We start from the raw sequence: 27,099 nt of genomic DNA, 5'->3' as shown, positions 1-27,099 counted from the left end.
AGCCATGAAATACTTACAATATTTAATTTCTCCTAAATTGCTACATGTTGGTCTCCCTCTAGCAGACTATTAGTTTCCTACAGTCAGAGACCGTATCTCCAGAGACCGTATCTTAATCATCTTTTTAGCCTCTGTGACTAGACTGTGACTATCCCAGACTGCTTTTTAGAGGTGATAATTTTCAGTGGCTCATTTGTTCACCAGTTTCCAAATACACATATGGATCAGTTGTACTTGACTGAAGAGTACGTCATAACAACAGCAAAGAAGCTGTGTCTGTGATTAACTACAGGGTTGTAATAGTAAATGAAACATTTATAGGCAGTGAGGTCAGAGGTGAACATAGAGTGATAGAGAGATAAACAGTAATAATTCTTGACATTTGTATAGCCCTTTTATTACCCGAAATTCTTTCACATATCTTATCTTCCTTTATCTTTATAATAATGATATAAAGTAGAAAGGAAACTTCTCTACAGTTTATGGAAGGTGAAACTGAGATATAGGAGATTGAGTGACATCTATTATCTGTTTATGACCAAATAAAGACTCAAATTGCATATCTTGACTCTAGATCTATGGCCTTATACTATGACATGAATGATGGTCTGATGCATTTGTGCATTTTTGATGCATTCATTCATTTAATACATATGACATATGAAAGGTACCATACTGGTCTGGTCCTTGAGTACAAACAAATAAAATAAAAAGTTATAACCCTCAAGAAATTCACAGTGCAAGTAAAAATATAAGCAGGTAACTACACAATTACACTTCAGTGTGATGAATGCTAATGTCATGGACTGAATGTTTGTACTCCTCTTGCCACAAAAATTCACATGCTGAAACCTAATCTCCAATGTGATGGTATTCGGAGGTGGGGACTTCGGGAGAGAACTAGGTCATAAGAGTGGAACCCTCAAGAATGGGATTAGTGCCCTTATAAAAAAGGACCCAGAGAGCTCCCTTTCCCCTTCAGCCATGTGAAGACACAGCAAGAAGACAACCATCTATGAACCAGGAAGAGGGCCCTCACCAGACACCGAATCAGCTTGATCTTAGACTTCCCAACCTACAGAACTGTGAGAAATAAATTTCTGTTGTTTATAAGCCACACAGTCTATGGTATTAATATTATAGCAGTCAAAATGGACTAAGATAGCTACATAAAGACTTGTTTAAAGTGTCGTAGGGACTCACTGAAGCATTTAATGAGCCAGGGAGTTAGGCAAGGAGACTTGGGATTGGGGGTGGTAAAAGAGGGAATTTGGTCAGCAAAGGCTTCCTTGGGGAAAAAAATGCTTGAAGAACATGTCCTAGTTAGCTAATAAAGGAATTAGGAGTAGAGGAAAGATCGTTTGGGGCAGAAACAGGAAAATGTGTAAAGATACAGAGTCATACCAAAGAATGGCACAATCTTTCTATAAGTTACCTCCATAGCTTCTGAAATTGCTACTTCCCCCAAAAGATTAACTCTAGTGTCCATATCCTTCTTCACTGGAAGACTTATTGTTCCTGCTGTTTGGAGAGTTGTCAGCAGTCAGCTTTTAGCTGTGAGCCCCTTCAGGAATTGTCTCAGCTGCAGAGCCCTCTCATCCAAGGTCATGCCATTTTCCATGAATACCCACATCCAATCCTGGATCAGTGCAGGAACACACAGTCCTGACCATCATGGCCCAACTCAAGATACATATGAAGGACCATTTTAGCTCCAAGGGTCTCTGTGGTTCTGGCTGAGGCTATAGTTATGCTTGCATTTCAGTTCAACTTTTCATTTTGCCCAATCCGGTTTCCTTCCTCATCCCTTCTATAGGTGTCGGTCCATGAGCTCTCATTAATAAATACAGCAAGTTCTAATCTCCATCTCAGAGACTGCTTCCTGGGAAACCTCACCCTGTGATAGTTGGTACCAGGCGTGCTCTAAGAATGTAGGAAGAAAGACAGGGTTTTGGAGCTGGATCACTTACTGCTTTGCTTGGCAGTGAGAACTCCTGCCCTGATGGAAGAGGAAGCACAGAAAGCCCTGGCACTAGGTGAAGGGCCAACTGTTCATATTTTCACTGGTGAACTGAGATGATATAAAGGTGGATGAGATGCACTAGCCAGTGTTATATATTACATTTGTAAAAAAAGGTAATAGAAACTATAAAAACAATGGAATTGTATGGTTATTTTCTAACCTCCTTTTCTGGAAGAAAGAAAACAAAAGCTTAGAGAAATTAACAAGTGATAAAAAGCAATTGTGGACATTCACCGAAAGACAGACAAGATGACAAGGCAGAGGGCTATGTACCAGATGAGGGAACAAGATAAAACCCCAGAAAAATAACTAAATGAAGTGGAGGTAGGAAACCTTCCAGAAAAAGAATTCAGAATAACAATAGTGAAGATGATCCAGGACCTCAGAAAAAGAAAGGAGGCAAAGATCGAGAAAATGAAAGAAATGTTTAACAAAGATCTAGAAGAATTAAAGAACAAACAAACAGAGATGAACAACACAATAACTGAAATGAAAAATACACTAGAAGGAATCAATAGCAGAATAACTGAGGCAGAAGAACAGATAAGTGACCTGGAAGACAGAATGGTGGAATTCACTGCTGCAGAACAGAATAAAGAAAAAAGAATGAAAAGAAATGAAGACAGCCTAAGACACCTCTGGGACAACATTAAATGCAACAGTATTTGCATTATAGGGGTCCCAGAAGGAGAAGAGAGAGAGAAAGGACCTGAGAAAATATTTGAAGAGATTATAGTCAAAAAATTCCCTAACGTGGGAAAGGAAATAGCCACCCAAGTCCAGGAAGTGCAGAGAGTCCCATACAGGATAAACCCAAGGAGAAACACGCTGAGACACATAGTAATCAAATTGGCAAAAATTGAAGACAAAGAAAAATTATTGAAAGCAGCAAGGGAAAAATGACAAATAACATACAAGGGAACTCTCATAAGGTTAACAGCTGATTTCTCAGCAGAAACTCTACAAGCCAGAAGGGAGTGGCATGATATACTTAAAGTGATGAAAGGGAAGAACCTACAACCAAGATTACTCTACCCTGCAAGGATCTCATTCAGATTTGATGGAGAAATCAAAAGCTTTACAGACAAGCAAAAGCTAAAAGAATTCAGCACCACAAAACCAGCTCTACAACAAATGCTAAAGGAACTTTTCTAAGTGGGAAACACAAGAGAAGAAAATGACCTACAAAAACAAACCTAAAACAATTAAGAAAATAGTAATAGGAACATACATATCGATAATTACCTTAAACGTGAATGGAATAAATGCTCCAACCAAAAGACACAGGCTTCCTGAATGGATACAGAAACAACACCCATATATATGCTGTCTACAAGAGACCCACTTCAGACCTAGGGACACATACAGACTGAAAGCGAGGGGATGGAAAAAGATATTCCATGCAAATGGAAATCAAAAGAAAGCTGGAGTAGCAATACTCATATCAGATAAAATAGACTTTAAAATAAAGAATGTTACAAGAGACAAGGAAGGACACTACATAATGATCAAGGGATCAATCCAAGAAGAAGATATAACAATTATAAATATATATGCACCCAACATAGGGGTACCTCAATATATAAGGCAACTGCTAACAGCTATAAAAGGGGAAATTGACAGTAACACAGTAATAGTGGGGGACTTTAACACCTCACTTACACCAATGGACAGATCATCCAGACAGAAAATTAATAAGGAAACACAAGCTTTAAATGACACATTAAACAAGATGGACTTAATTGATATTTATAGGACATTCCATCCAAAAACAGCAGATTACACTTTCTTCTCAAGTGCACACAGAACATTCTCCAGGATAGATCACATCTTGGGTCACAAATCAAGCCTCAGTAAATTTAAGAAAATTGAAATCATATCAAGCATCTTTTCTGACCACAGTGCTATGAGATTAGAAATCAATTACAGGGAAAAAAATGTAAAAAAACACAAACACATGGAGGCTAAACAATAAGTTACTAAATAACCAAGAGATCATTGAAGAAATCAAAGAGGAAATCAAAAAATATCTAGAGACCAATGATAATGAAAACACGATGATCCAAAACCTATGAGATACAGCAAAAGCAGTTCTAAGAGGGAAGTTTATAGTTATACAAGCCTACCTCAAGAAACAAGAAAAATCTCAAATAAACAATCTAAGATTACACTTAAAGGAACTAGAGAAAGAAGAACAAACAAAACCCAAGTTAGCAGAAGGAAAGAAATCACAAAGATCAGAGCAGAAATAAATGAAATAGAAGCAAAGAAAACAATAGCAAAGATCAATAAAACTAAAAGCTGGTTCTTTGAGAAGATAAACAAAATTGATAAAACATTAGCCAGACTCATCAAGAAAAAGAGGGAGAGGACTCAAATCAATAAAATTAGAAATGAAAAAGGAGAAGTTATGACAGACGCTGCAGAAATACAAAGCATCCTAAGAGACTACTACAAGCAACTCTATGCCAATAAAATGGACAACCTGGAAGAAATGGACAAATTCTTAGAAAGGTATAACCTTCCAATACTGAACCAGGAAGTAAGAGAAAATACGAACAGACCAATTACAAGTAATGAAATTGAAACTGTGATAAAAAATCTTCCAACAAACAAAAGGACAGGACCAGATGGCTTCACAGCTGAATTCTATCAAACATTTAGAGAAGGGCTAACACCCATCCTTCTCAAACTCTTCCAAAAAATTGCAGAGGAAGGAACACTCCCAAACTCATTCTATGAGGCCACCATCACCCTGATACCAAAACCAGACAAAGATACTACAAAAAAAGAAAATTACAGATCAATATCACTGGTGAATACATATGCAAAACTCCTCAACAAAATACTAGCAAACAGAATCCAACAACACATTTAAAGGATCATACACCATGATCAAGTGGGATTTATCCCAGAGATGCAAGGATTCTTCAGTATACACAAATCAATCAATGTGATAAACCATACTAACAAACTGAAGACGAAAAACCATATGATCATCTCAATAGATACAGAAAAAACTTTTGACAAAATTCAACACCCATTTATGATAAAACCTCTCCAGAAAGTGGTCATAGAGGGAACCTACCTCAACATAATAAAGGCCATATACGACAAACCCACAGCAAACATCATTCTCAATGGTGAAAAACTGAAAGCATTTCCTCTAAGATCAGGAACAAGATAAGGATGTCCACTCTCGCCACTATTATTCAACATAGTTTTGGAGGTCCTAGCCATGGCAATCAGAGAAGAAAAAGAAATAAAAGCAATACAAATTGGAAAAGAAGAAGTAAAACTGTCACGATTTGCAGATGACATAATACTATACATAGAGAATCCTAAAGATGCCACCAGAAAACTACTAGAGCTAATCAATGAATGTGGCAAAGTTGCAGGATACAAAATTAATGCACAGAAATCTCTTGCATCCCTATACACTAATGAGGAAAAATCTGAAACAGAAATTAAGGATACACTCCCGTTTACCACTGCAACAAAAAGAATAAAATACCTAGGAATAAACCTACCTAGGGAGACAAAAGACCTGTATGCAGAAAACTATAAGACACTGATGAAAGAAATTAAAGATGATACCAACAGATGGAGAGATGTACCATGTTCTTGCATTGGAAGAATCAATATTGTGAAAATGACTATACTACCCAAAGCAATCTACAGATTCAATGCAATCCCTATCAAATTACCAATGGCATTTTCTACAGAACTAGAACAAAAAATCTTAAAATTTGTATGGAGACAGAAAAGACCCCGAATACCCAAGGCAGTCTTGAGGGGAAAAAAACGACCTGGAGGAATCAGACTCCCTGACTTCAGACTGTACTACAAAGTTAGTAATCAAGACAATATGGTACTGGCACAAAAACAGAAATATAGATCAATGGAACAGGATAGAAAGCCCAGAGATAAACCCACGCACCTATGGTCAACTAATCTATGACAAAGGAAGCAAGGATACAGAATGGAGAAAAGACAGTCTCTTCAATAAGTGGTGCTGGGAAAACTGGACAGCTACATGTAAAAGAATGAAATTAGAACACTCCCTAACACCATACACAAAAATAAACTCAAAATGGATTAGAGACCTAAATTAAGAGTGGACACCGTAAAACTCTTAGAGGAAAACATAGGAAGAACACTCTTTGACATAAATCACAGCAAGATCCTTTTTGACCCACCTCCTAGAGTAATGAAAATAAAAACAAAAATAAACAAATGGGACCTAATGAAACTTCAAAGCTTTTGCAAAGCAAAGGAAACTACAAACAAGACGAAAAGACAACCCTCAGAATGGGAAAAAATATTTGCAAATGAATCAATGGACAAAGGATTAACCTCCAAAATATATAAACAGCTCATGCAGCTCAATATTAAAAAAACAAACAACCCAATCCAAAAATGGGCAGAAGACCTAAATAGACATTTCTCCAAAGAAGATATACAGATGACCAGGAAGCACATGAAAAGCTGTTCAACACTACTAATTATTAGAGAAATGCAAATCAAAACTACAATGAGGTATCACCTCACACCAGTTAGAATGGGCATCATCAGAAAATCTACAAACAATAAATGCTGGAGAGGGTGTGGAGAAAAGGGAACCCTCTTGCACTGTTGGTGGGAATGTAAATTGATACAGCCACTATGGAGAACAGTATGCAGGTTCCTTAAAGAACTAAAAATAGAATTACCATATGACCCAGCAATCTCACTACTGGGCATATACCCAGAGAAAACCATAATTCAAAAAGACACATGCACCCCAATGTTCACTGCAGCATTATTTACAATAGCCAGGTCATGGAAGCAACCTAAATGCCCATCGACAGACGAATGGATAAAGAAGGTGTGGTACATATATACAATGGAATATTACTCAGCCGTGAAAAGGAACGAAATTGGGTCATTTGTAGAGACGTGGATGAATCTAGAGACTGTCATACAGAGTGAAGTAAGTCAGAAAGAGGAAAACAAATATCGCATATTAACGGATGTATGTGGAACCTAGAAAAATGGTACAGATGATCCGGTTTGCAGGGCAGAAGTTGAGACACAGATGTAGAGAACAAACGTATGGACACCAAGCGGGGAAAGCAGTGGGGGGTTGGGGTGGTGGTGTGATGAATTGGGAGATTGGGATTGACAAGTATACACTGATGTGTATAAAATGGATGACTAATAAGAACCTGCTGTATAAAAAAATAAATAAAATAAAATTCAAAAAAAAAAGCAATTGTGAAAGTAGAGAGCCTTCCTGGTAGCAGACAAAAAGGATCTCATTTTCTGCTGCAGGAATGCATAGAAATCTGAGGACCAGGATTAGAATATAATCATCAAAGGAGCCAAACTCTGAAGAAGGTTAAACTCCTAATCAAGACAGATCTTCTATGTTAAGATTAGGGCCCTGTCTAGGAAAAATAGGACCCTGACACATTGAATAGGTATCTAAGTGGATGCCCATAAAAATCCAAAATCCTTAGATTCCCCAAAACCCCATAGACTACAGAAGTGCCTTTTCCCCACCCACCATCGAAAGGTAACATCCCTCTCCTCTTGCAAGAGGAAAATGCAGAGGCCTTCCCTCTGCAAGACAATGTATGCCTCCCTCAGGATACATGCCTTCCTCTCATTCTGGTCAGTTGACTAATAGCTAAGATATTTTTTTCAATTGCCACTTTTGTTTTTCAATTGAAGTATATTTGATTTACAATATTATATTAATTTCAGGTATACAGTATGTTCATGGATTATACTCCATGAAAAGCTGTTACAAGATAATGGCTATAATTCTCTGTGCTGTACGATATATCCCTGATGCTTATCACTTTTATACATAGTAGTTTGTATCTGTTAATCCCATACCCTTAACTTGTCCCTTTTTCTTTCCCTCTCCCCACTGGTAACCACTGGTTTGTTTTCTATAACTGTGAGTCTGTTTCTATTTTGCTATATACATTTGTGTGCATTATTTTTTAGATTCCACATATAAGTGATATCATACAGTAATTATCTTTCTCTGTCTGACTTATTTCACTAAGCATAATATTCTCTAGGTCCATTTACGTTGCTTCAAATAGCAGAATTTCATTCTCTTTTGTGGCTAATATTCCATTATATAAATATACCACATCATCTTTAAGGTTAAGTTGCAGCATAAGCAAGCAAGAGACATATCAAGCCTAATAAGGGAAGAAGGAAAGTATACATTCCCAGCATACAGGATTTAGAATCCTGGCAAGGACTCCAAGAGATAGTGCAGTCTCTCTTCTCTGTACCTGGCCATCTACTTAGTGTAGAAAGAGAAGTGGCCCAAAGTTGGAATACATATATGAACTCATGGGCAGTAGCAAATTGCTTGGCTATTAGGACCTGGAAAGAGAAAAATAGGAAGATCAGAGACAAGGAAATCTAGGGTAGAAGTATGTGAATTAATATGAGAGCATGCACAAATTATAAAAATTTATATCACATGATCACACCCACCAACAGCATCCAACACAGAGAAAGTACTAAAGAACCATGTAGCCAAAATGACTCAGCCTGTTAACATCAGCCAGCCTTTGTCATTGTCCGTCCCAAAGCTCTGTTCATTCTGGGTGTATGAATAGAGTAGCTGAGGTGGTAAGAATGAAGGCTATACATATGTCCAAGAGCACGGATTTCCCCTTACCAAGGCTAATTTAGCTACGGCTGCCACTGAATGTCCAACCTGCCAGAAACAGAAACGTCCCGGTTGTGACGTCACCCTTTTAGGAAGCCAACTTGCCACTTGGTTTGCCTTTCTTGCTAGTAGGGGCTTAGTCAGCATCACTATCCAAGGGTTTATGGAGCGTCTGATCCACTGGTGTGGGATTTCATATAACATTGCATCAGGGGAACTCATGATAGAGAAAACAGGTGTGAAAGTTGGCCCATAATCATAGGATCCTCTGGGCATATCATATACCTCACTACACAGAAGCTAGTAGCCTGAGAGAGCACTGGAATATCTCTCTGAAGGCACAACTGAAGTTCCAGCTCAGTGCCAATGACTTACCAGGATGGAGTGTCATCCTCTAGGACTAGTATGCTCTTTGAATCAAAGGCCTTCATATCGTACTATATCCCCAAAAGGAAAAACACATGGTTATAAGAAAAAAAAAAAACACATAGTTATAAGAAAAATGCATGGTTACAGGAAAAAAAAGTGGTCCCACCTCTCATCTTCCCCAGTGACCTGCTTGAATAATTTGTTCATCCCTTCTCTGCAGCTCTGGATTCTGTGGGTTTACAGATTCTGAGTCTTAAAAAGAGAACATTTTTGCTAATGGTAATAAACCCTCTGACTACAGCTTGGGCATTCAGGCTCCTTGTGGTAAGGAACTATTAAGGTTCCTTGCCACAAGGAGCTGGCAAGAATAGGAGTCATTGTTTTGGCAGGGCAGCTGACCAGTCATCAGGTAGTAGGGCTGCCATTACCCAGTGGGGCATGGAGGAATAAGTCTGGCACCCAGGCGATCCAGTTGCGCAGCTCTTGGTCCTTCCTTCCCAACTATAATGGCAAATGGGCAGGCACAGCAGTCCTGATCTGAGAAGGCCATGGTGACTGGGACTGAGACTCCTCAAGGCTGAGGGTATCAGTTATGCCACCAGGTAAGCAACTGAGACAGACAGAGATGGAAGATGAGAGAGAGGAAAATCTAGAATCAATAGTGGAGGAGGGAGGCAGTGAGTATGAGTCGTGACCTTGAGACCAGCTGTAGCATTGGACTATAGTTGGTCCACTAACTTCCTGTCCTCAGTTTACCCCAAGAAAAGTTTACAAGCATCCTGAAGAGCTGCTTCCTGAACGTATATTGAGAAGTAAACTGAATGGAGCAAAGAGTAGACTGTGGTAGATACCACCCAGATCCATCCAGATATTCCTTCAGTAAGAGATTCTTGTCCCAGCCATTTGGAATGCTGCCAGCAGACTGCCACCAGCTGTCAGCCCCTTCAGGGTTGCCTTAACTGCAGAGAGAGCTCTCACTCGAGGTTATTCCCATGCGAGGTTGCCCACATCTGATGACTGATTGATACAGGAATACAAAGGCCTGGTCATCTCAGTCAAACTCAGGACAAATCTGAAGGGCCATTCTAGTTCCAGAGATCCCTGTGGAGTTGACCAAGGCTTTTGCTGGGTCTGTGTCTCAGCTTAACATCTTCTTCTTCCCAATCCTGTTCCCTTTCCCAGCCTTCCAGGCATGTTGGTCCCAAGGACACTCCATAATAAATATTCTGACAAGATAGGATTTGGAGAAATCCATCTCAGAGTTTCTCAATGTACCCTAACAAGATAGGATTTGGAGAAACCATGAGGGTCCCTGTATTACTGTATGATATAAACTCCATCTCAGAGTTTCTCAATGTACCCTAACCTGCAACAGATGAGAATGACTGTAGAGAGAAATAACAAATTCTGAGTCATTTGCCTACTGGAGAAAGAAAATACTTTTTATTTCTGAAAGCAATATGACAGTAGGGTGTTAAGGAGCCAAGAATAGCTCTTTAATGGAAGTGAGGAGGGAGTGAAGCTGTCCAAGCTTTGTATTCCTCTCCACTAGAAGTTCTGTCAAGATGTAAGGGATGAGGAGTGGCACGTGGGGTAGCAGGAAAGAGAAGAACTGGCCATGTGACCAACCCTGTATATGGTGCAGACCTATTTATTGGTTGACATGAAGAAAGATGCCCTATAATGGTTTCTGGGTTTCTGCTCAACCAAGATCTACATAAAGCTTTTACTTGAGATGGAGGAGAGGCTCAGGGAGGCTACCCTGGGTCAACTCCAGAGCAACCCTGCCATTTAGATAGAAAAGACATAGGCATATCCTTTTCTCCATGCTGACAGCTCTCAGAGGCAGCTCTTGACCCCAAAGACCCCAAAGACCCAGAGAATCACAGGATCATGAATAAGCAAACACAGGAAAGAGTGCAGCCACCAATGTCTTAATAGAGATTGTAACTGGCCAAATTTCCAGCTCAAATGACCATAATCTTGGCAGACAAGTAGAATTCTGAGGACAGAAGGAAACCTTCAAATGTTTATGTAATTTTCTACAAGGGAAGAGTTTGCTGATTCTAGGAAGGGCGGGCCCCCCAAGGCTAGCTGTCCAGCTCCGGTGATTACTCTGAGCCTTAATGCTTTGGAAATTCACCTTTAAAATTCCTTGTCTGAGATTTAATGCACAATGGGCAATTCATTCATTTCCTCCCAGAGGACCTAGCACATGTGAGTGTCTCCTGAGAAAGGCAATTATCACCTCAAGGTGGTCTGCCTGAAATGCTTCTCTAATACTGATTTAGAGGAAATCAGCCCACGTGACTGTCTCAGGAGGCTAATCACAAGATTGAGAAACAAGCATCGTGAGGAATTTTCACAATATACTTCTCAGTGAAGCACACACAACTTCAAAACCCAGATAATGACTTCCTAAATTCTCTGGTTTTCATTTATTTCCAGTTGCAATTTCCAGACTACCAGAATTTCTATCATTTTGTAATTATCATCTTTAAACTCATTTCTTTGAGGCCTGAAATCTTGTTTACTTTATATTATAAATGCACAGAGCTAGCCATACTCAGATGGCTCCTAGAAAAGGCGTATTCATGATTTGTAAGATGGGATCTTTGGAAGCTATATTTATACTGAAAAGGGACACTGAAATGGTGGGTGAGGGATGGAGAGAATATGGCTCCAAGTGGTTTTTTTTCTCTGGAGGCAGTGATCCTATTGCTGCGTATCCCCTTTCTGTGGGGCTCCAGTCCGGGGCTGCTTCTTCCGCGATGTACTCCACACCAACCCAGTCTGACTAAGCCTCTTGTGTGTCTGTGACTCAGGACACTTGCTTTTCTTCTATCATAGCACTTACTATAGACTTCCTGTTCATGGCTCTCTCCGCACTTCCTCAAGGACAAGGACCATGTATTCTGTATCTTAATTAGAGTGCCTTGCACGTATTAAGTATTGTTTATGTATTATTGAAATAAATCCAAATGATGTGATCGTGCTATAGGAATGGTTCTTCCAAAAGATTGAAAAGTGCAGAATAGAAGGGCATATTACCACTCGTTTTTAAAAAATATTTAAGCCAGCTCTCAGGATTATATATTTCTATATAATCACTGGATGTAAGCAATTGGCCTTTACTATAATTTCCCATCTCAAAATTGAATGCTTGCTGTCCAACTATGTTTTTCAATAGAAATAATATAAAAGATGAAAGTGGTAATGTTTGTGAGATGTTCTAAGGTCATTTTTAAAAAGTCTTCAGATATTGTTTCTTTATTGGGAATAAAGTCAGTTTCTCCTGAAGGACATTCACATCCGTAGAAGCAAATGGAAAGGTGAAGTCATGGGGGAATTGATATATTGGCAATAAATCAAATAAGGCTGAACTACACATGTTAGGGAAATATCAAAAGCCAGGAGCTTAGCTACAGAAGCTTGTTACATACCTATGTAGGTGGGAAGCACACCAATAGCAAAGGGCATCCTGGCAGAGAGCAGGAGAGCAGTGTTGAATGTCATGTTATAGAACAAAGGGAAGCACTTAAGTTTAGAAATATAATAATCGTGGAAATGAAAACTGAACAAGGTGAGCCAAGAGCAGTTCTAAGGAAGTTGAGTTGTAGGTGAAAGCATCCAGGTTGGGAAAACAAGAAAAACAAATCTCAGAGAGGAGGAAGAGGTAGAGAGCAGTTTAGGTAAATATTAGTCAAGTCAGGAGAATGAGCTCTGCCTGGGAACAAGGGCTGCTGTTCATCTACCCACGTGCTGAGTTCATGCCAAGGAGGATATAATGTGGAAACCTGCCTTTCACGCAAGTCAGCTGCCCACAGCCATTGCAAACAATGCTAAGTCCCAGTGAGGGGCAAAGAAATACCATTCAGCTGTCTTTGGGAAAAAGAGTGGTTATTTTTATAAAAAAACAAAATCTATAGTGTGAAGTGGTAGAGATGGAAAAAATATGCCTTAACTTGAATTTGACTCCTAGCCAATTATATGAGAGTCAAAAAACCCATGTGATGGTGACACTTCCTGCAAGCTGTTATCATTCAATTATTTTGTAATTTTCACCTGATGGTATGAATTCTTTCTTTCCCACCGCATCGCACTGCAACTCATACTTCCTCTTATCTATCTTGCTGCCACAACCGGAAATGAGGCTCAGAAAACGGGCCCTCATGGTTTCCCCAAATCCTATCTTGTTGCTGTTCTCTTGGGCATCAGAGGCGGCCGACCTGGAAGAAGGCAGCTAAGGACAGGAAAGAGATGCAGTGTTAGAACCCCAAAGGCTCAAACAAAATTCTTCCCATTTTAAATGACTGAGATCTATAAAGACGTAATAATTTTCTATTGCACCAAAGCTCATGGTAATAAATTGGTGATTATAGAGAGGAACAAAATTACTGATTTTCAACTTTGGGTTCTATATTCTCCTTAGTTAACCCCTGGGCTTGACCTAACTGGAATATCTCTTATGGAAATGAAAGCATGATGAGACTAATGTCAGAGAATACTTGGTATCCACTAAACTAAATCCATTAATGACACATTAGTGTTATAGGTTCAAGGACACTAAGAAAGATATGTTTTTGTTCCAAAACAGTAGTGTCATTGTGCCTTTATATTTTTGTCCAGATTTTTGTTCCACTGTTACCTGGAACAAAGATCATGGTAGGTAAGGTGATTCACAGACTTATAATGATATTTTGATATGCCTGGGCCAGGAATTTACAAATTAAGTGCTTAAACTGATTGGTGTAAAGTTTAAAAAAAACAAAAAGTTGAAAACAAAGAATGGCAAAGTCTGGACTCTGAGATTTGCTATTTCATGTTCTACACGGTATATAAAATTGATTTTACTTCCTCTTCCTAGATCTGGCACCCAGCTGGTCCTGTGTTAAGAATCTTAAGCATGTTAACCACACACACATCAAAGAAATAATTATTCAGTATTACAGGGCTCCTTCCCACTGACTCAGCAAGCTAATCACCACCTCCTATCTCACTACCCAGTTACTACCATGTTAAAGGCAAAGAGGTTAAAGAGCAAAGCATCCCAAAAGTTGACCACCAATGATTCCACTCTCTGGACATATACCACATAAAAATATGTCAAATGTCACAAGCTTTCTGATCCAATTTCAACAGGTAATAACTTGAGCAGTTTTCGATGAAGTTATGCTCCTTAGTTTTCCAAAATATCTCACAAGAGAGTGTCTCATTGGTTTTGTAGATTTTTCAAAGATGTATTTTAGTTTTTTGTCTGCTTGAAATTAGAATGGAGTTCTCTCTTAAAAATCATATCCTTCTTTCTTTATTAAGAAAGCCTAATTATTGCTCAAATCCTTGGATTGAGGATTCACCAGGAATTAATGAAAAATAAAATCCTTCCACTTAAACCTAAAACCTGATTCTGATTGGGCACCACAACTGCATTCAAAACAATAATCATTAGCACGTAAAATAAAAGCTTAGTTTTAATCAAGGGATCAGTTTAATGGAGAGTAATTAATTAAACTACCATAAGCAGAAGAAAAGGAAAGAATTACTCGGGGTATTGATTTAACCTCAGACCTTACTCTCTATAGCAAAAGGATGGAAAACCAATTGTCAAGGGGAAAACAGAATCATTGTTATCTTCAAAACTAATTCTCACTGGCTGAAGTAATCAGCATTATAAGAGAAGTATGTTTGGCTTACCAATGTACTTCAACCCCTAAATAGTAAATGCTCCACATCTTTTGGAAGTCTGTATATCATTCTAGATGGTCCCTTTGTCAGGATACCAGTTGTATTTATGTTGTAAGTGGTGATATTTCCAAATAATTTATTCATGACTATATATATGTATATATACACACTATATATGTAAATATATAATATACACATATAATACATATAATACATTAATATATTTTTATAATATATTAATATATATATAAATCTTAAAAGACCAAAAGGACTATTACTATCCTACTGAATTAAATAACAATGAATTATATATATAATATGAACGATCTACTTATTCAACAAATATTTATGTAATATCAGATGTTAGAATCTCTCTATCTTCAGTGATAGATTATACACCTGCCAAAAGCAAAATACATGCAGCTTACAAGGTTGAAGTTAGCACATAGTTTTGGTCTTCTGAGATTGAATTTAAAGCAGTTCAACTGTGTTTGAAATGAGATATCTCTGAACAAGGTTTGGTCTCCCCCATGGACCAATGGTTAGTAAATTTCTAAATTGAACATTTGGAGTAAACATTGTAAAGAACATCATCAGAAGGAAAGCTAATGGACTGTGACTCCATTCCCCCAGGAAAGTAGTAAAGGGTCCTGAAAATAATTGTAACCCTCACATTGGGCAAAAATATCTTCCTGGCAGAGACTCAAAGTTTTTCCAATTGAGTCATTAAGAAAATACTTAGATCAAAAGTTGCTATTGAAACTGTTCTTCAGAAGAGTTCTGATGTCAAGCAGGAAGAAATGGACCCTATAATGTTTGATGCTTTGAGACTTAAAAATAGCAAGACTAAAGTACAAGAGCATGTTGCAGGGGAAGAATTCTATAATACGTTTGAACCAGATGACCTGCTATGTCTTCACCGTCTCTCATCGCTGTGATTCAACTCTATTGCAGTTAAGAACACCATCAAAATAAAGCCATGTGGGAACATGACCAACAGTAACAACAAAAATAATAATACTCTGAGCTCCTTCCTTAGATGAAAGGCTCCATGTTTTTACAAAGCACTTTGCAAACATTATCTTCTTCATTCTCACAACACCCAAGGTGTGTGGAAGGTAAGTATTATTATCCCATTTTGCAAATGGAGAAGCTGAGGTTAATGGGGTTTGACTTGCCCATGGCCACAAAACAAAACAAACCAGCAACGGAATCTAATCCACTGACACTCATAAGTAAGCTGCTAGAAAACCAGACGCCCTGATGAAATATTGGGGGTCCAGATAAAATTTGCCCCCTGTATGTAGCAATGATAAAAACAAGAAAAATGGAATAAAATCACAATTCTATGTAAAGGAATTAGAGCAAGAAGATACGAGGTTTAACAAAGGTTAAAACACATGGAAAGAAAATGAATTAGGGCACCCTCCTGAGCGATGCCTTTACAGACGATAAAAAGAAGAAGCAAGAAAGAGTCAGGCTTTTGAATTATGTGACATTATTTAGAGAAAGTTCAGAAGAAAATAAACAGAAGGAAAGCCAACTGCCTGCTATTTCATTACAACGGTAATCAGACTAACTGGAATTCTATCACTCTAAATATCCATCTCTGTATTTTCAAACACTAGTCTCTGTGCATACCAGTTCTGCATTTCAGCCTTAGAGCAAATACCTGCACTATTGAACCACAAAACAGTTACTGAACTATAAATGAATGAGCAAATGAATGAATGAATGAATGGATAGATAAAATAATTTTTTAAAGAAAGAACATATATGGCTCATCCACATCTTCGGGGCGTGATTAAGACTTGCTGATATAGATAATAGCTAAATCAGACTTAACTCATTGTCCAAAAGGACAGGAAAGGACTAACGGAAGAAAAACGTCAACAATGAACGGGACGGTCATTTTAGGAGGGCCAGCGTTTTCTAGGCTGCCTCAGGCAGCAGGTGTTTCTTAACTCAAAGCGCAGCTAAGCTCATGCTAGGTGTGCACTCCACGCTGCAGCTCCACCTAAACAAATTGAAGGCACTTGTCCTTTCAATCATTGTGAGCATGTTACCCGTACCCTTTGGGCACCAACTATCAGGGCCTGTGCTTCAAGGAGCCACGGAGAGCCTTAGTTCTCTGGATTTAGACTGTTGAGTCAGAAGCAGGGATGGGCGGAAGGAAGAGATAGCCTGGCAGAGTCTTGTAAGCATCTGTGCACCATCTGTGCACTAAAAGGGACAGCTACATCAGCCTCTCCTTCTTTCCCCTTGGATGTATGGGGCTTTACTGTCTGTGGTTAGACATCTGCCTTCTCAGATGGGAATGGCTAAAATAGGAAGAAGCTGACTAAGTAAACAGAGGCAGGGCCATTGCAATTTCTGAGGAATTAATGTTCATTTTTTTTTACAAAAAGTTTTTACCACATGTTGGTTTTATTTTTTTTTTCTGTTTCCACTCATAATGTATTAGTCTTTAGAATCAGCAAACATGTAAAAACAAAGACAATAAGCCTAATACCATTCTGTGTACATAGGACACTATCACTCAACAGACCAATGCATTCTTATCACTGGCACAACAACAATACAGCCTACGGTGGTAAGAAGCGTGAGAGCGTAAAGAAGTCCTGAGCCTCTGCTCTCTCTTGGACTCCACACTTTCATCTGTAGGCACTACATTGCCCAAGTTATTAATTCTTTTAAGTCCAGCTTTCATCCTGATCCACGTAGTTATTGCCTTTACCATTTGTCTATACAATAAATATATATTTTATAATTATATAAACATTTGTTTCAAACAACCCAATCCAAAAATGGGCAGAAGACCTAAATAGATATCTCTCCAAAGAAGACATACAGATGGCCAAGAAGCACATGAAAAGATGCTCAACATCACTAATTATTAGAGAAATGCAAATCAAAACTACAATGAGGTATCACCTCACACCAGTTAGAATGGGCATCATCAGAAAATCTACAAACAACAAATGCTGGAGAGGGTGTGGAGAAAAGGGAACCCTCTTGCACTGTTGGTGGGAATGTAAATTGATACAGCCACTATGGAGAACAGTATGGAGGTTCCTTAAAAAACTGAAAATAGAATTACCATATGACCCAGCAATCCCACTACTGGGCTTATACCCAGAGAAAACCATAATTCAAAAAGACACATGCACCCCAATGTTCATTGCAGCACTATTTACAATAGCCAGGTCATGGAAGCAACCTAAATGCCCATCAACAGAGGAATGGATAAAGAAGATGTGGTACATATATACAATGGAATATTACTCAGCCATAAAATGGAACAAATTGGGTCATTTGTAGAGACGTGGATGAATCTAGAGACTGTCACACAGAGTGAAGTAAGTCAGAAAGAGAAAAACAAATATCGTATATTAATGCATATATGTGGAACCTAGAAAAATGGTACAGATGAACCAGTTTGCAGGGCAGAAATTGAGACACAGATGTAGAGAACAAACGTATGGACACCCAGCAGGGAAAGCGGCAGGGGGTTGGGGGTGGTGGTGGTGGGATGAATTGGGAGATTGGGATTGACATGTATACACTAATATGTATAAAATGGATAACTAATAAGAACCTGCTGTATATAAAAAAAAATTACTAGGAAAAAAAAAGCATTTGTTTCTATATTGTATATATTTAGATATTTTACCATGCGTTGTATATCAGCACATATATACATTTATTGTATACACACAGATTTATTAAGAATTACATTTTTCACTGTGGTGAATGCTGTGGTGAATTCTGCTTCTTTGCCCTCTCTTTCGCAGGGCTGATTCCCAAGATCACTACCTAACAGATGCCCTAAACACTTACCTCCCTCTCAGAATCTGCTTTCCAAGGATTTCTCCCAACATGCAACAACGATATTAATCAGTGTTTCATACTGAAAACTCAAAATGATAAGGTAATAAATATATTAGTCCAAAGGCTGGACGTATCAAGGATGCCATCGTAATGCCTGGATTTTGAGAGATGTAGGGTGGTCTTTATAATTCGATAGGAAAATAAACCTTCCAAATGAATTCCATATTTTTCAGAAATCTGCACACAGGATTTTAGGGATCCTATTTGGAAATAAACCCAAATGTTATTTTCATGTTCTTGGTGAGAACACTGAATTCAATACTAAGTTATTCTTACTTGCACTCCATCATGAGGGTTGCTTACTAACAGATAGAAAATGCGGGGTAGTAGAAGGAGACCTAGGCTTAAATACCAATGCCTCTACTCGTGACACAACCTTGGGCAAGTCATTTAACCTCTCTGAGTCTCATTTTCCTCATCTGTCACACAAAAATTGATAACAAAATGAAATACGTTATGTAATCTGTCCAGCTCAATGCTTGGCACATTTATGTTAGCTAAATAAATGTTTGGTTTCTTTTGACGTTGAAGAGTAGTGTTACCTTTTAACTTCACACTAAGGGAGGTTCACATTACATTAAGACTATAGGGGAATACAAAGAAGATTGATATATATGTATGGTGTGACAAGATATTTCTAAAAATCTAGAAGGTATGGAAACTTCATTGAAACTTTGTCAGATGTCCCAGACTCATGCTTTCTACCTACTATTTGTCCTCACCATATCTTCTAAAACTTGATTATTCTCTAAGAGGTTCATGTATGTTAATTTCCTTCTTCATTTTAATCAAGGCCCCATGACAGATAAATAGCTTCTAGTGCCTATCAGAAGTGAGTCCCTCATATTCATTCATTCTGCTAGAGATCTTTGAACTTATGGAATAATTTTAGTAACAATGCTCTGAGAAGCATATTTGGACATTGAACCCTATTCTCGTTCAACCATAATCTCAGTTTCCTCAAACTTAACCAACTTGATGGATTTCATTATTAAGCACTCAAATCTCACTGACTCATGCCCCCATTAGCTGATATCCCTTCAAGGTCCTTCCATTTCTCCTCCCATCTGTCTCCCAGGAGCATCTATAGAGAGTCTTACGTGCTCTCACACGCTCTCTCTACAAGTCCTCTCTTATTCCCCAGGAGCCCTCATGGTGGCCCTAGAAGCCTCTTGAGAGTGCCACCTATGACTGCCGTTCCCGCCATCCCCCCCATGACAACCTTGACACCTGGGCCAGGGAGCCTCTTCTGAGATCCACAAAGCAAACACTTAAGTAGCCCACACCGCCCTGCGTGCCCTGGAGTCTTCAGTGCACTGAAGCTGTGCCATGCTGGGAGCTGTGGAAGGTGAGGCTGGAGAGGCGGGCAGGAGCGAGGCCCTGTTTACCCTGCCAAGAAGCTTGGGCTGAGCCTGTAGTCAGCAGGGAGTCAGCTAAGGGTTTAAACAGGAGCTTAACGTATATATTTGTATTTTAGCAACATCACTATCTGACACACAGAGGATGAAATGGAGGGAAACTGCAGTTGCTGAGTCAAGAGAATGATTATGAGGATTCTGTAATGGTACAAGGAAGGGAGAGTGGAGGCCTCAGCCTAGGCAGTGGCAGTGTCCCTGCGCTGTGCAGAAGGAGGGCTAACCTCTCTGGGCTGCGCTTACTAGCCTTCCATGTCGGCTGCTTTCCCATTAGCTTGGGCCCCTGGTAGTTACTGTCAGGAGACGGGGAAGCAGGAGGAAAGGAAAATCCAGTGTATTTCACCCTCCCGCTGTGGGTCTCAGGTGACACCTCCAGCAGCTGCTGCATCTCCTCCTTGGCACGTGCACAGGCCCTAATTCTGGCTTCTGCCCAAGGATCCCGCCCTGGGCTCTGGGAACCCCACTTCCTCCTTTTGTCCCTCCAGCCCAGGGTTGATTGTGGCTTCCTGCTGTGGTTAACATCTGAGTTGCTGCTTTGTCTCCTATTTGGCTTCTCATCTCTTCCACCATCTGTATAACTGATTTGTTGTATAAAAACTCTCTTTTAAAATATCTGGAGAGGTTTTTCCTGTGGTTGGACTCTGATTGATACGGGAGGAGATACATTTGAGAAATATTCAGGTGGCAGAATCATTGGGACTTTATGAAGATTTCTCGTATCACTTAACTCAAAATTGTTCTCACCCTTTTGCACATTCCTGAACTGAAGCTTATTGTATTGATTCCTTAGCTAGCTGGCTGTTTGCAGTATGGCAGAGGTGGGAAGTTGTCAAACTCCATGTGACAATAATAAAAGATCAAAAAACAACGAGTGCTGCACGGGTAGGGCAGACAAGCCTCCTCAGGGGGCCCACCTTCCACAGGAGTCATCCACTGTCTGGTCCCCCAGGCTTCGGACTGCCAGCCTCCACAAATGGGAATGTGAACCCGACCCAACTGGATGCCCCAGACATCAGTACTTGATTTAGAACATGCTACATGAAGACCTAACAGAACAAAGCTAAGGCACCATTTCGTTGGATGGAATCAGGGCAAGGAATAGAAGACACAAATGGCCAGGAAGGAAAAGGGCAAGGAGATGACGGTGAGCACAAAGATGCCCGGGCTACAGAGGATGGCACGGCCCGAATGAAGACAACGCCTGGCCTGGCCAGAAAGAGGCCTGGAAACACGTGGGCACAGACGCCCTGTGCGATGCTGAAGATGCCGCCCTGCCTACGCAGTACAGGAAGGACACCAGAGAGAAGCCACCTCTCTCCTAGAGAACTGGTCAGTTTGCAGCTAATAAAGGCTTGCTGGGGGTTGGCCAGACTGATGGGCATTTTATTTTACTTTTTCATTAAGTAAACTTTTTATTTCAGAATATTTTCAGATTTAGAGAGAAGTTGCAAAGATAGTACAGAGTCCCCATATATCCCTCACCCATTTTCCCCTACTGTCACTGTCTTACGTTACTATGGTACGTTTGCCACCAACAGTGAAACTGACATTAGTACATGACCACTACTAAACTCCGCAGTTTACTTTAATTTCACTATTCTTTCCTAATATCTGGCCCCCTGCCCGTGAGGATCCTACTATATTACATCTAGGGGCATTTTATTTTTATTTCCAATCTATCTTAATGCTTACAGAGAAAAATACTTGCCCTCATTTATTTTATTAAAGGGGTACTCTAATAAACAAACAAACAACAACAGCAACAAATCATTAAAACGTTTCCAAACTTCAGTACACTTCCTCAAAGAGAACTAGGGTCAATTCTCTTCCTTAGGAACGTGTACTTGGGCAGAGAACACAGGAGTCAAACTACATGGGTTCAAATCTCAGTCCACCCCTTTCTTTCTGGGCAACCTTTGAAAAGTACATAAGCGATTAATCCCTCTTGGCTCTAGTTTCCTCATCTATAAAATGGAAATAGTGATAATAGAGGTAGAGGTGGGATATGGGAATTAAAGTTAATAGTACCTACACTTACAACAGTGCCTGGGTACAGAGTAAGCACTGACTTGATCTTAGTTGTTATTACTATTACTATTGCTATATGATTCCAGAGTATTCTATATATCTCTTTTCTTGACACTCATCTTACTTTTAATTATGTGTTTCACATCTGCCTTTACTTGTAGACTATGATCTTCATGAGTTCAAAGACGTTCCTGTCTAACTCCAAGTAGATGCTCAGGAAATAATCACTTAATTGTTATACATGCTGAGCCATCAACCAACCACATGAAATGTAACAGCTTGAAGGAAGAGAAAGTGAACAAGATGAAGTTAGATAGATAATGGAGAGACACATACATACATACACACACACATACATACATACACGCCCACACACACACACACACACACACACACACACACACACACACACAGGTCAAATGGGGACAAAATACATTTTGTTTCTTGGCCATTGGTATATAATACCATGTCCTTGCTCATATTTAAACCCAATTTTTCCTCATGTGCTACAATATACTAAAAGAGAATGTATTTTTCTGAGGTTAACAATTAAGTTCAGAAGGACACCACCTTTTCGAGCATTGGTAATAAAGAATGGCAGAGGGAATTCTGGATGTAATTCCCAGCTATTGCTTTCTGGTGAAATTGGCATTAGGAGTACACAAGAAATGAACCAGTGTTCTATTCAAATGACTTCAATATTCAAGTTTCTTGACAAATGCCCTGAAAAACTGAGTGTGCTTCATGTATAGATGCACACTTGGGCTCTGGGAACCCCAGGCACAGATGTCTGTAAAGCTGTGTATATTTCTGCCATAAATGCAGCTTTAAAATGTGCTCCACCCCTATCCAGACCTCCAGACAAGGAACTTGTTAAATGCATTTTTTTTCTTTCCTGTAAGTTGCCTTCGCCTTTGAAATATTGCAAAGTGGCTGTCCCACAGGGTGGAGGTGGAATCAGCAGCTGCAGTGCCTCTTACTCCGTCATCTCTTTGGTATGTTGCTTCCTTTCACTCTCATGTTGGGAAAGATCCCACCCATCCTTTGCATTCCTCCTGAGCAAGTTGTGTCAAGGAAAGGCGAGAGAGGAAGCTATTCCCATCCTCCAGGGTGTAATCAAAAGGGAAGGTTTTAATTAGTTTCTCAGGATGTTCTCAGTTTCTGCACAGAACAGCCCTTCCCTTCTTTTGCATCAGAGCTCTTCTTGGATTATTCAAGAAACACACACAGACTCACAGACATGGAGAGCAGGCTTCTGGTTGCCAAGGGGGTGGGGGGAGGGGGAGGGATGAATGGGGAGTTTGAGATTAGCAGATGTAAACTATTATATAGAGAATGGATAAACAACAAGGTCCTACTGCATAGCACAGGGAAATATATTCATATCCTGTGATAAACCATAATGGAAAAGAATATGAAAAAAATGTATATGTATAATTGAATTATAATTGAATCACTTTGCTGTACAGCAGAAATTAACACAACATTGTAAAGCAACTATACTTCAACAAAAATAAATTTTAAAAAAAGAAACACACAGTTTTGCTCTCTCAGGGTTAAACTCTGCATATACAAATGTAACAAAGAGCCATGTAGCCTGTCTTTCCTAGCACTTATCAAGTTGTAATTTGTATAATTAGTTGATTTGTGACCATCTCTCCCATTATGCTGAGGATTCCATGAAAGCAGGGGCATGTCTGATTTTGGTCTCCCTTATATCCTGAGCACCAAGCAGTGTGTCTGGAACATATTAGGCACTGAACAAATGGTTGAAAAATAGAGAAAAACCATATGATCATCTCAATAGATGCAGAGAAAGCTTTCGACAAAATTCAACACCCATTTATGATAAAAACCCTCCAGAAAGTAGGCATAGAGCGAACTTTCCTCAACATAATAAAGGCCATATATGACAAACCCACAGCCAACATCATCCTCAATGGTGAAAAACTGAAACCATTTCCACTAAGATCAGGAACAAGACAAGTTTGCCCACTCTCACCACTATTATTCAACATAGTTTTGGAAGTTTTAGCTACAGCAATCAGAGAAGAAAAAGAAATAAAAGGAATCCAAATTGAAAAAGAAGAAGTAAAACTGTCACTGTTTGCAGATGACATGATACTATACAAAGAGAATCCTAAAGACGTTACCAGAAAATTATTAAAACTAATCAATGGATTTGGTAAAGTAGCAGGATACAAAATTACTGCACAGAAATCTCTTGCATTCCTATACACTAATGATGAAAAATCTGAAAGTGAAATTAAGAAAACACTCCCATTTACCACTGCAACAAAAAGAATATAATACCTAGGAATAAACCTACCTAAGGAGACAAAAGACCTGCATGCAGAAAATTATAAGACATTGATGAAAGAAATTAAAGATGATACAAATAGATGGAGAGATATACCATGTCCTGGGATTGGAAGAATCAACATTGCGAAAATGACTCTACTACCCAAAGCAATCTACAGATTCAATGCAATCCCTATCAAACTACCACTGGCATTTTTCACAGAACAAGAACAAAAAATTTCACAATTTGTATGGACCACAAAAGACCCCGAATAGCAAAAGCAATCTTGAGAAAGAAAAACGGAGCTGGAGGAATCAGGCTCCTTGACTTCAGACTATACTACAAAGCTACAGTAATCAAGACAGTATGGTACTGGCACAGAAACAGAAATATAGATCAATGGAACAGGATAGAAAGCCCAGAGATAAAACCACGCACATATGGCCACCTTCTCTTTGATAAAGGAGGCAAGAATATACAGTGGAGAAAAGACAGCCTCTTCAATAAGTGGTGCTGGGAAAACTGGACAGCTACATGTAAAAGAATGAAATTAGAACACTCCCTAACACCATACACAAAAATAAACTCAAAATGGATTAAAGACCTAAATGTCAGGCCAGACACTATAAGACTCTTAGAGGAAAACATAGGCAGAACACTCTATGACATAAATCACAGCAAGGTCCTTTTTGACCCACCTCCTAGAGAAATGGAAACAAAAACAAAAATAAACAAATGGGACCTAACGAAACTTCAAAGCTTTTGCACAGCAAAGGAAACCATAAACAAGACAAAAAGACAACCCTCAGAATGGGAGAAAATATTTGCAAATGAAGCAATTGACAAAGGATTAATCTCCAAAATTTACAAGCAGCTCATGCAGGTCAACATTAAAAAAACAAATAACCCAATCCAAAAATGGGCAGAAGACCTAAATAGACATTTCTCCAAAGAAGATATACAGATTGCCAACAGACACATGAAAGAATGCTCAACATCATTAATCATTAGAGAAATGCAAATCAAAACTACAATGAGATATCATCTCACACCGGTCAGAATGGCTATCACCAAAAAATCTACAAACAGTAAATGCTGGAGAGGGTGTGGAGAAAACAGAACCCTCTTGCACTGTTGGTGGGAATGTAAATTGATACAGCCACTATGGAGAACAGTATGGAGGTTCCTCAAAAAACTAAAAATAGAACTACCGTATGACCCAGCAATCCCACTACTGGGCATATACCCTGAGAAAACCATAATTCAAAAAGAGTCATGTACCACAATGTTCATTGCAGCTCTATTTACAATAGCCAGGACATGGAAGCAACTGAAATGCCCGTCAACAGATGAATGGATAAAGAAGATGTGGCACATATATACAATGGAATATTACTCAGCCATAAAAAGGAACGAAACTGAGTTATTTGTAGTGAGGTGGATGGACCTAGAGACCGTCAAACAGAGTGAAGTAAGTCAAAAAAGGTCACAAAGAACCTAGTGGCAAGACGGGAATAAAGACACAGACCTACTAGAGAATGGACTTGAGGATATGCGGAGGGGGAAGGGTAAGCTGTGACAAAGTGAGAGAGTGGCATGGACATATATACACTACCAAACGTAAAATAGATAGCTAGTGGGAAGCAACCGCATAGCACAGGGAGATCAGCTCTGTGCTTTGTGACCACCTAGAGGGGTGGGATAGGGAGAGTGGGAGGGACGGAGATGCAAGAGGGAAGAGATATGGGAACCTATGTATATGTATAACTGATTTACTTTGTTATAAAGCAGAAACTAACACACCACTGTAAAGCAATTATACTCCAATAAAGACGTTAAAAAAAAAAGAAAGAGAAAAACAAATACTGTATGCTAACACATATATATGGAATCTAAAAAAAAAAAAAACAAATGGTCATGAAGAACCTAGGGGCAAGATGGGAATAAAGATGCAGACCTACTAGAGAATGGACTTGAGGATTCGGGGAGGGGGCAGGGTAAGCTGGGACAAAGTGAGAGAGTGGCATGGACATATATACACTACCAAACGTAAAATAGATAGCTAATGGGAAGCAGCCGCGTAGCACAGGGAGATCAGCTTGGTGCTTTGTGACCACCTAGAGGGGTGGGATAGGGAGGGTGGGAGGGAAGGAGACGCAAGAGGGAAGAGATATGGGGACATATGTACATGTATAACTGATTCACTTTGTTATAAAGCAGAAACTAACACACCATTGCAAAGCAATTATACTCCAATAAAGATGTTAAAAAAAAAAGGTTGAAAAATAAAATAATAAACATGTGATTGAAGAAGCTTCCACTATAGCAAACAAAACAGCCCCTGAAGCATACGTTGCTCTCAGAGACTGCTTCCTCACAAGGATCCTAGAAGGAGAATGGTTGATGATATAGTCTTTTCCATGTACCAGATACTTCTGTAAGTGCATCACATTTGTTGTATCCAATAAGTTAAATAATTCTTCTAACAATACTATGAGCTAGATTCTGTCATTATCCCCATTTTACAGGTGAGAAATCTGATACAGAGAGAGAGAGTAGGTCAGTGAAATTTCCCAAGGTCAAACAGCAGCTAGTGCAGAGCCTGGAAGAAAACACAGCCCAGTTGGCTCCAGAAACTATGCACCAACTCTCCATGGGATCTTACCTCCTGGGACACTCTGTAGACAGTGCTTTGGAGCCACAG

At 39.3% G+C, this 27,099-nt stretch overlaps 1 protein-coding gene and 1 long non-coding RNA gene across 5 annotated transcripts in view; one reads left to right on the top strand and one right to left on the bottom strand.

Moving 5' to 3' along the window:
• Window positions 1–27,099, top strand: part of ACTBL2 (actin beta like 2) — a gene marked incomplete at its 3' end in the record, with an annotated part of 373,015 nt that overhangs the window by 32,541 nt on the left and 313,375 nt on the right.
• Window positions 1–27,099, bottom strand: part of LOC309624419 — a 160,756-nt gene that overhangs the window by 59,060 nt on the left and 74,597 nt on the right. The window lies entirely within an intron of this gene.

This window comes from Balaenoptera borealis (assembly GCF_965194805.1).
Source record: "Balaenoptera borealis genome assembly, chromosome: 2".
In the NCBI taxonomy this organism is placed as follows: Eukaryota; Metazoa; Chordata; class Mammalia; order Artiodactyla; family Balaenopteridae; genus Balaenoptera; species Balaenoptera borealis.
Note: the sequence above shows the minus strand (reverse complement) of the source record. Positions and strands in the feature narration are given on the sequence as shown.